The following is an 11,606-nucleotide window of genomic DNA, read 5'->3' on the forward strand; positions in this document are numbered from 1 at the left end:
TGAGTCCAGCATTTCTATTAGTTTTTCAATTCAACATTATGATAGCTATCCACACAATTCAAAGCTAGCTACGGCCTCATGGAAATTCTCTGTTATTGTGCTTGTTTTCTTTCAAATCAGCAAAAGGACAAAACAAACACTTGAACCTCCTTTAAGTTTGTGAAGAACAAACCTTAATGTAATACGACTTATTTACTATTTGGAAGATAAAAGATATTTGGAGTAGAAATATAATGAAAAAAATTTTGCCATTAAAAAAGTGTTTCCTTTGCTACTCAATCATTGAACTAGCCAATTTAGAAATACAGCAACACTCTGTCAGGCACATAATAAATGCTTGAAGTGTATGAAATATTCTATTGTATTATTTATCTATAACATACCTTTATGCAAGTGTTCTACTAGACACCCCAGTTTCTCATCTTCCCATTTCTTAGATTTTTGCATTTCTTCGCTGTTGCGAGATGGGTAATTTTCCACCACAATAAAGACTTCCAATAAGATCACATTCAAAGCTATCACCCTAAAATGGTGATAATGCACCACCCAGCAGGAGTCTTTACATCACATACACAAGTTAGAAACGGGCAGCGCAAACATGCACTAAGAATCAGTAATGCAAAAGTCAATTAAAAGAAGTGAAACCTCCAAGGATGCACAACAGCTCCAACAATTTTACAACTGAATAGGGTAACCTTCATATAGCATCAGGCAGCAGAGTATAAAAAAGTTCACAAAAAGTTTAGAAGAAATTTAGTAAGCCAATTCTACATGAAAGATGTGCATTTTCCTCATTTTATTACTGCAGAGGTAGACAAATGTATGCTCAGTCAATTTGAGAGCCTACATTAGCTTTTCTCAACAGGAAGCAACGTTGCTAACGAAGTGGTAAATTCAGTGTTAATGAGTGGCTTCACTGTTACCACCTCTGAGGTAAAACCTTCCATGTTCCAAGTTCCACCCATCTGTTCTGGTGTGAGGGGCTCAGAGGAAGAACAGACGCTTCCCATTTAAAGCAACTTCATCGGTACCCCCCAAACAGCAGGGAGGCAAACTGAGAATATCGTGTCTGCTTGGAGATTGCAATCCTCATTATCAGAATGGCTCCTGAAAACTTTTCACAGGTTTACGTGATGAAGACAAAACCATGTGGCTCTACATACAAAACCATACTGACACTAAATCTTAGTGTTAAAGCTTAAGCTAAAAAGGTGGCTAGGGCACCACACGATCACCTTTAAACTGAGATTCTCTTCAGAGTTATCATGAGCAATATCTAAAACATTACGCTGTGCAATCTTGTAAGAGACTCCTTTCAATATTGTGTATTTATGGAGATTGTGAACTATTCCATATGGATCTGATTAGAAGTCTTCTATGGTAATACAGCTGTCCCTACAGATTTCAGTCTTTGAATCAAGGCTGAAATGCCTACTGTATCAATAATATTGCTGTTACATTTCAATAATTTTCTGCTAATTATCACATTTTCCCCAGCTATCAGGGTGGTACAATTCACTATTTTACATGCAGGACAACAAACAAGAAAGTTAACAGTTTTAACAGCATGGTATTAAAGAAAACAGGTATCTTTTTAAATCACAGGAATTGAGAGTCTTGTGATGACACTGAGCCAAGATGCAATACTTCATTTACATTACCTACTCCATGTGTAGAAATTTATGCAGAAACAATGATAGGTGTAACTAGACACATGCAAGAAAACATTCCACATAATGCCATCGTTTTTGGGGAAATGTTATCATCTAACTTGTACCATTCAGGAAGCGCAACACCCAAACTGAAACACTACCTCATCTGAACACTCTGGGTAAAAAAAGAGAAAAATCAATCATTGTAACAACTAAGATGTAACCAAGGTTTTGCAATATTCTTTGCATATTTCCATCACAATTTTGAAGTTATCTTCTCTATACCGTATCAGAAATACACTAAGTAAGGACTAATAATTTGTGTATTTGAAAAATTAAACACTGAGGTCAAACTTTAAATTTGCTGCCAGTAGTGCTTGTTATATCCTCTACCAAGGCAAGTACTATACAGTTGAAGTAATTTTTATTTAAGCACATAGTGCAATATACCTAGGAGATAGGTAAGTGTAAAAATGGCAATGCTCAAAAAGCCTACACAAGCGTACACAATCCCAGGCTCATACCTTTGAAACACACTTTATCTAAAAGGCTAGACCAAATTCAATTCAATTATTTCCATTAAGCCTAGAATGACTGTAGTGCAGTTAACAGTGTTATTCCTGGTTTACATGATACACTATTTATTATATAAAATTATTTCATATTCAAAAGTAGAAAACAACCAATTACTTAGCCAACTAAGCCACATTCCACCCCTGTTTAATTAAGTACTTTAAATTTACATAATATTTCATAGTTTTTCTTCATAAAATATCAGTTTTTAAAATCATAATGAGTTCTGCAGATATGGCTGCCTGTGGCCAGACAGTCTACGCATTAACAAAGTATAAGGTCAGATCTATCTTCAAACTGACAGATCATAATTTAAATGCCTTAAGCTAATCTTATTGTCTCAAAAATCTTGAACATCAGTATTTTTGCAAACTATCAGCACTTGCTATAACACCCTTACTACACTACATCTTGAGGTTACTACAGAAGAAATGAGGTGATAATTGCATATTAACATAATTATTCGGTAATCCCTCTGAGCAAGCTTCCTAGGTCACTCAGTAATTCAGATTAGATGCAACCTTCCTGTCATCAGATCTATGCTGTCCACTTTCTGTTCATTAATAATTCCTTTTGATAGGAATGTACTTAATTTCATTGTTCTATGTACATTTTTAATTGTATTTATTACCAGTAGGTTTACGACATTTCCAAGTTCTTATTTCATAATGACAACCTTCGCTATGTAATAGGGTCACACACCACATTAAGAGAGTATTGCCTTCATGCAATGCTAGTTATTAAAGCTTACACTCCAGTGCTAAGTGTACTACGCTGTTGCCTACTAGCAGTTGTAGTTAGAGATTTGTCAGTTTCTGTTACAAAACCCACGTTATTTTACAAGGATTTACAATAGATTTGAAAGCACATTGGAGCTGAAAAATTAAAATGGAAGAATCTGGTTGAGTTTGTGAAAAGCATGAAGTGCTTTTATGTGTTCTGATATCAAGTTTAATGAGAAATTCGTAAATATAAGCCAATGAGCTAAAAGCACAGAGCAACTATTAAGTGGCACAAAAACATAGAAGCCATCTCCTAAGTGGATTGAATTTAATCAGCCTAGTTAAAGTAACTGACGAAATACAGTCTTTCAGCAGTGCTGTAATGAAGGCAAAAATATACTTGTCCTGTGCTAAGTAACTCCTCAGAAGTCAACTTCTTTAAGCAGATACATGAATAACCAGGACACTCAAGGAATTATTCAAATATTCAAGAGATAGGAAAGGTGCTTCAGGTTTGCACTGTTCACATTTAGATTTTTCTTCAAGACTTTGTTATGTAAACAGAGAAAACTAACAAAACCTATCATTTTATCCACAAGCATTCCTGTAATAAAGCTTTCTCAAATGACAGATTATATTAAAGATGATGGAACCAGTGTCACATGTTTTTAGGTGTCATGGTTTAACCCCAGCTGGCAACTAAGCACCACATAGACACTCGCTCACTCCCCCCAGTGGGATGGGGAGAGAATCAGGAGAGTAAAAGTGAAAAAACTCGTGGGTTGAGATAAAGACAGTTTAATAGGGAAAGCAACAGCCACACACGCAAGCAAAGCAAAACAAGGAATTCATTCACCACTTCCCATCGGCAGGCAGGTGTTCAGCCATCTCCAGGAAAGCAGGGCTCCATCACATGTAATGGTTACTTGGGAAGACAAACACCATCACTCTGAACGTCCCCCCTTCCTTCCTCTTCCCCCAGCTTTATAAGCTGAGCATGACGTCATACGGTGTGGGATATCCCTTGGGTCAGTTGGGGTGAGCTGTCCCGGCTGTGTCCCCTCCCAACTCCTTGTGCACCCCCAGCCTGCTCGCTGGTGGGGTGGGGTGAGAGGCAGAAAAGGCCTTGACTCTGTGTCAGCACTGCTCAGCAGGAACGAAAACATCCCTGTGTTATCAACACTGTTCTCAGCACAAATCCAAAACACAGCCCCACACTAGCTGCTGTGAAGAAAATTAACTCCACCCCAGCCAAAACCAGCACATTAGGCAACAAACAACAAACCAGAGAGAGCTTAAGTACATCGTGGCACAGGACTAAAGAGGTGTCTCCTTCCATTTCGCCCCATTATGCAGTCTATTCCTTTAACAACTTAATCACGGCAAACTTCAAGCACAGAGCTTCCATCAAAAGTGAAATGTTTAAGAACCTTTGGAAAATGAAGGTTTGTACAGATAGTTCCTCCTTCTTAATTGAGGAACTAGTAGTGCATTAGCGTAAACCAGCCACATCTTGAGAAAAAAAAAAAATCAAGTTATTTAGAGGATAGCTGCGCAATATTTTTGCCTATTCTATACAGTAATGCACGCAGTTCACACCTCCTGATTTTTGGGTGTTATCTAGCAGTATGAATACCCAAAGACAATAAAATCACAGTACTTTGATCATTAGAAGAATACCTATTACTTGTTTTCCACTTTATCTCTTCTTAAAAAGCTATCCAGATCCACACTTCAGATGGAAATAGAACCACAAAGCCTGACAACCAGAGGATGAGTCAGTGACTCACCGTACCTTCTTCCAGCTTCTATTTGTGTTTGCAAATTAAGTTGTTGAAAATACATTCCCTTCTGCACAGCAGAGACACTGACTATTTGTAGACTGCCTTACTTAGCTTTGAAACCTACAAATTCACCTGAATATTTCTGGATTTTTTTAAACTTCTGTAGTGAAGAGACAGCTTGTTTAATATGCAGAACACCATGAATACTGCCCTCCCACACCTACTTTACATACAAGTATATGGTTATTAATATAACTACAGTCTGAGGGGTTCCACTGAAAACTAGTTATCTTCAATTCAAATCCATAGCTGCTCATATGAAAACACAAACATCAGAAAACTCTCATAGCTAATCAGACTCCCATATTAAAAATTATTTTTAAAGCAGCAAGAAAAATTACTGATACAACACTAAGAAGTTCTATTATGCCTAAATAAAGAATTAGAAAGCTACTGCCACCCACAGTATAACCTTTTGTTATACTGTTACACTGTTGAAAGATTCACTGAGTTGTGATATCTCTGTGGAAAAAGCTGACCAAAGAGAAACTGAATTATAGAGGAGTCATCACACAAAAGCAGCCTGTCTTTTCAGTAAGATTACACTCACGAACATCAAACCTGAAGCACACTTTTTCAGAAAGTTTATTTACCTGAGACTTTGTTTCTAATGAAACAATTTCTTCAAAAGCTGTGTGTCAGGTAGTAAGGAAAAAAAAATGTTTCCTTAAAAATGTCAAAATTTTAGAAACTTGATTTCTGGTCTAAAATGTTTAAGAGTGATATTTTAACATCTCATGTGTGAAAGGAAAACAGTACACAACTGAAGCATGACCATCCTACAATTCAGAAATCATAGAAGAGAATACCATTACTGCCACCGACCATTCTTAATCTTATTTCTCTACTATTGATTTGCTTGGGAAAATAAACCAGTTTGTCACAATGGGGTGCATCATGCTAAAATTCAATACTGAAATCAATAAAATAAATGACAATACAATTTAAGTGTCACAAGAATCAGATGTATGACTTAAAAAAAATACTCTTCTAGTTGTAAGTGCTAATGCAGCAGTTTAAGATGGTTTCATTGGTAGAGACTTTTCAAAGTGAATTACGTATTTCTAAAAGATGCCTAGCCAGTACAAAAAACCAAGACTTTGAATTTGGTAGCTTAAAAACAGTCACACATTGCCTGGCAACTCCTCAGGCTTCCATTAACTGCCCCCAGCACTCCACAGTCCTGTCCATAGAGGACAGCCAAGTACTTAAGTCTCCACATTCCTGCAGCTCTTTGTCTAGCTTGGATTTTTAGTAGTACGATTGAGTTTGAATTGCACTGCCATTAGTTTCTACTAAAGATGAGAACTACAATCAATTATCGAATTTTCCTGAATGCAGACATAGATGGTAATGACTAGCAGCATTCCAGTACGAGACACAGAAGTTTGAAAAATACAGACTTAATGCTCTGTGATAACACACGCTATTTCTCTCGAAAACTGTTCCCTTATGTACTTTTACATGCATAGATACATTCTTTTCCTTTGTGTCAATCTCACACGGTCACACCTTTTCTCTCTCTGAAGAAACTAAATGTTTGAGAAAACATTTTTCATCTCTTTCATCACCATTACCTGTGTTTTTCAGTCAAATGTATTCTTAAGCCTCAAGTATGGTACCAACAATTGCTTTTATCTAGACACAATACAATGAATAGTTTATTTTATTAACCACTAGTATTACTGAACAAGAAAGTTTTTCCTCATTACAGTCTATAAATAAAAGCCCTGCTCCCATCCTTGTTGTGAGACATTATTTTTAATCAGGCTGCCAAAAAATAAGGGTTGTGATCAGTGGTACAAAGTATAGTTGGTGGCCAGTAACTAGCACTGTATCCTGGAGTCAATACTAGGTCCAACACTGTTCAACATCTTTATTCATGACTTGGATGATGGGGCAGAAGGTACCCTCAGCAAGTTTGCTGATGATACAAGACTGAGCGGAGTGGCTGATACACCGGCGGGATGTGCTGCCATTCAGATGGACCTCAACAGGCTGGAGAAATGGGCTGACAGAAACCTCATGAAGTTCAACAAAGGAAAGTATGAAGTCCTGCACCATGAATAACCCCATGCACCAGTACATGCTAGAAAGCAGCTTTACAGAGAAATACCTGGGGGTCCTGTTGGACAGCAAGCTGAACATGAGCCAGCAATGTGCCCTTGTGGCAAAGAAGGCCAACAGTATCCTGGTCTGCATTAGGAGAGTTGCCAGCACACTGAGGGAGGTGATCCTTCCCCTCTACTCAGCACTGGTAGGTAAGGCTACATCTGGAGTAGTGTGTCCAGTTCTGGACTTCCCAGTCCAAGACAAATATGGAGCTATTGGAGAGAGTCCAGCAAAGGGCCACTAAGACAACTGAGACTGGAGCATCTCATATGAGAAAAGGTTGATAGTTAGGACTGTTCAGCCTGGAGAAGAGAAGGCTCAGTAGGATCTCATCAATGTGTACAAACGTCTGAAGAGAGGGTACAAAAAGACAGAGTCAGACTCTTTCCAGTGGTCTTCAGTGATAGGACAAGAAGCAATGGATACAAACTGAAATACGTGCGTTTCCATCTGAAAACAAGGAAAACTTTTTTACTGTGAGTGTGACTGGCACAGGTTGCTCAGAGAGGTTGTGGAGCCTCCATCCTTGGAGGCATTCAAAAGCTGTCCAGACATGATCCTGGACAAGCTGCTCTAGGTGACCCTGCTTAAGGCAGAGGATTGGACAAGTTCTCCACAGGTCCCTTCCAACCTCAATTATTCTGTGATTCTGTTTTAGTATACTTTGCCACACAGTATCCCAATTCTCGCTTACTTTACTCTTCTTTAGAGTGCTCCATATGCTCAGACTATCCACTTTTTTCTTTCAAAATATCAGCAATATAGGCACAAGAGTATTTTAATTAAAAAAAATTTCCAACCACTAACTTCAGATTTATCAGGCAGCTTAAGAAAATTACACAAAAATAATTAGGTATACAGCAAAAGTGCATTCTCTATCCCAAGTTATGTAGAACTCTCATAGAACTATATTCACAGCAAAACTATGATTTGATGCCCTTCTCCCTCTCTTCCAGTGTTCCTGGTTTCCAGAATTCTCTCACTAAATAAAATATTATCACTCACTAAATAAAGTAATATTATCACACTCAAATTTATAAACATGCATTTCCCAAGCCTCACCTCATTTTCTATTAGTATTTCTACAATTCAGGACTTTCCACAGGATGAATCCCTCTTCTATGTCACAATTTACTTAGATGCCTTCTTGATATGTCACACCTCAGAAGGGCCTAAGGATGCTGGATTCTCAGTGTCGGCTTTTCAGGCAATACAATAAAAATATTTCCTCCTCGTAGAACCCACTCCCACCAGCAATGCTGTTATAACTCCAGTCACAGTGAGTGACACATTTCACGAAGAGCACATGTTTAGGAAAGCACCTGCATTCTTCCAGGCTCTAGTGTCACCACTACAGTCCTTACATGAGGGATAATACTAAAATGAAAGACCTGCTGTCACTGCAGAAGATTTTGGCTTGCAGAGAAGAGGAAGTAGTCTCAACATGGAGCCATAGGCTGTCAAATTACTGTGCTATACATTGGAATTATGCTTTTCTTTGCAGCAAAGCCAATTCAAATAACTCCTGCCTTCCTCCACTCCCCCACGTTCCTTCTTTCACACTTTATCAACAATTTCATTATCCAGTTTGAAAGGCTGGGACCCACGCACTGCTGAATCAGTACAACCAAGAGGCAACAACTATGAGTAAGGGCACAAACTTTTACTAGCTTTGTTGACAGAAAGATCTACTGGGGAATCTTTTCCTAAAATTTGTATCAATAAATAAAAAAGTGAAGATGCAGAGAACATTTCAGAAGGCAAAAAAGAAGCTTTGGCAGTCCTCTGTTTAACTGCAAAAGACAACATTATGAAGAATACTACCATGAAGCAAATTCTATGTTCTAAAATTACTTGAAGTACACTACTCAATTGAAGTAAAATGCTAGAAGTAAATGCTAAAATAATTCAACTGGGGAACATTAAATACATCTTCGGAGAATAATATTAACACAAGAAATACTCTTAAATTACGTATTAGACATGATAGCTAGATTTTCCATAGAGACATACAAATGCAAATCCTTCCAGGAGGTTAAATAAAAAGTATTTTCATTTCTGAAACACATCACTAAATTTTAGAAATTTTAAAACAAATCTACTCCCCCTTAACCTACAGTTTTACAGAATCAAAGCCATTTTATCTGCTCAGAAACAAGTCCTTTTGAAGCCATGTACTGCCACCAAGTGGTGGTGAAATTCTGTATGCTAATCTAATTGTTCCCCACGTGTAAAGCACACAGAACTGAAAACATTCCCCCAGCCACCAAATATGAGCTATGCCGTACTAACACAAAGACATTCAAAATTAATCAAAGCAGAACCTACAGAATTTTCATACCCAAATCTTAAACTGACTTTCAATTTAAAACCAAGGTTTTTCCTATAATTTGGTCTTTTTGTTCAGACACCTTTTCATGAGCAGTTGGGTAAAGAACCCTTTCTTCCAATACAAATCCAATACATATTAATGAACTGACTCTAATAATTCACTGTTTTCCATAACTCTATACAAATCCCTAAGGATTACAACTACATGACCACAGAAGTTTTATTTTCACCATAGTCCCAAATTTCAGAGAAAGGTGAATTCAGTAACTGAAGATGAAGATCTCCTAAGGTATAAACATCCAGCTTGTTATTTGGATAAGCTACTCAATGTACTTTTGTTAGTATGTAAAGATCACAGTCAGACTGGGAAGGGTTTTTAGAAGTCAGGTATATTTGCCTATTTTTACAGGAATATTTCTCAAGTTCATTAAACTATATTGTTAGTTACCTGCATGAACTAGTTACCTGCATGAACTAGTCCTGAAGTGTCAGTCCTACAGATCATAGACGAGGAGAACTTGCATGACAACAACATGATGCCGCATAATGGATTTACAGTGCAACTTTCTTAAAGATGACATTAAAAACAGTTTAACCCAATTTTATTGAGACAGATCTTTGAACACGACACACCTTTGAACTTTGGAAAAATCCTGACCTTATTTCTTAGTATATTAAATAAAAGTTGTAATTCTTTTTATCCAGCATGATCTGAACCACATCTAGCAATTTCTCATGCTTTTTGCTTTTTTGGCTGATAACTATTTGCTGTACATATTTTAATACTATCACAAATTTTAAGATTGTCTCTCCTGCTAACGTAGAGAGACTTCTTAACACCTCTCTCTTAACATGCTCTCTTTCCCAAGTATAAAAAGACTACCTGAAATGAACACCCTGTTTTTACTCATTTAATTTAGAACCTTAGTGTAACGAATTACATTAGTGATATTCACTCATCCTTACCAGCAAACTGGCTCTCATCATCCTCTATATTCTTTCAGTGACCAAGACTGTAACAGTGCCAGCTAAGGCCAAAAAATCATCTTGTACCTTTTTAGACTAAGAACAAAAAATTCTGTCAACTTGGAGAAAGTTATCATCCTTACTGATGAACATATGAAATAAGAGTTTTTAAAAGACCCGAAGCTATATAACTCTGTACATGACCAGATGAACAGACAAAACTTGTAATTCCAAGTGACAAGAAAAGATAAGGTCACTCCCCTAATAATTGGGTTTTGTTTGGTGTTTTGTTGTTTGTTTGTTTGTTTTTAAAACATCATCACCATAAGTGATTTAATGGCAGAAAACTCCACTTCATGTTACCAGGATAATATGAACAAGATGAAAATTGTATGAGATTCCTGTCTGAGCCAAAGAAACACAAATCCTACATACTCAAATTCATCCTGTGCAGAATTCTGTATATAATCTATCCTTCTTCAACATCTGTGGTGGTATTATTCATTTATTACATCCTCTACTTTTAGGTAAAGCAATACTAAATACATTCAAGACAGTTTCTGGAAGCAAGTCTGGTTTTGCCTGATATCTCAAATGCTTAAAATCTGACTTCGCTCTACCCACTGTTACAGGGAAATTCAGCACAAGCATCTACCTTCTGTAACCTTTCCTGTTACACAGAAGCGTGACCCATTATACTGTTAACACATTGAGACCAAGATTATTTTTTCCTAACTTCCCCCCATATTTAAAACAAGATAGGTCTCCTATGGAGCTCAGAAGATGCAGTCTGGATGTCAGAAAACTTAAGAACAAAGACTACAGTTACCCCAATAAAGTACATTCACTGTTTGTAAATAGTATCTTGCACCTATGTGTTTTTAACTGGCAATAGATTTTTTTTTTTTTTTATTTCCAGAAGTCAGGATATCATATCATTTATATTTGCATTAGGAAAGCAAATGATTTGCAATTAGAAAAACAAAACCCCCAAATCCTTTACTCAAAGAAAACCTACATAGAAAGCACAATATCAAAGTCATTAGGAAATGCATTCTGGTCAAGAGTACAAGAAAAATGTTTGAGCAAATCATCAAATCACATTTTCAGCTATTGTTTTAAGTGACATAAGCTTACGCAAAAGGACAAGTCTGCACTGAGTTGTGGGAGATAAGTTCATTGTTTAGAAGTCTACAAGATGCTGCAGTCACTACACTCATGAGTGGAGACAGAAGACAGAGGCAGCTGGGAAATGCAGGTTGTTGTTCTTTAAAATGAAGTCTTTCAGTCATCCTTGCTGCCCTTCTCTGAACCTTCTTCAGCTCTGCTATGTCGTTTTTTAGTCACAGGAGTAGACTAGTACTCAAGAAGCAATGCACATTGCAATGCAATGCATCTATGGTACA

General features: G+C 37.1%; 1 protein-coding gene across 6 annotated transcripts in view; it reads right to left on the reverse strand.

The window, feature by feature from the left end:
- Positions 1-11,606, reverse strand: part of ZNF644 (zinc finger protein 644) — a 54,842-nt gene that overhangs the window by 20,547 nt on the left and 22,689 nt on the right. Inside the window, exon 1 of one of the 6 annotated variants that reach the window (XM_076337710.1) lies at positions 6,908-7,126. The exons of 4 other annotated variants lie outside the window; for them this stretch is intronic. The gene's annotated coding sequence lies outside the window, so the exon portion shown is untranslated. Of the gene's footprint in view, positions 1-383; positions 659-6,907; positions 7,127-11,606 lie in introns of those variants that run through there. One more of the 6 variants, XM_076337709.1, reaches the window with a different exon arrangement.

The sequence above is a fragment of the Aptenodytes patagonicus genome, chromosome 5 (assembly GCF_965638725.1).
Source record: "Aptenodytes patagonicus chromosome 5, bAptPat1.pri.cur, whole genome shotgun sequence".
In the NCBI taxonomy this organism is placed as follows: Eukaryota; Metazoa; Chordata; class Aves; order Sphenisciformes; family Spheniscidae; genus Aptenodytes; species Aptenodytes patagonicus.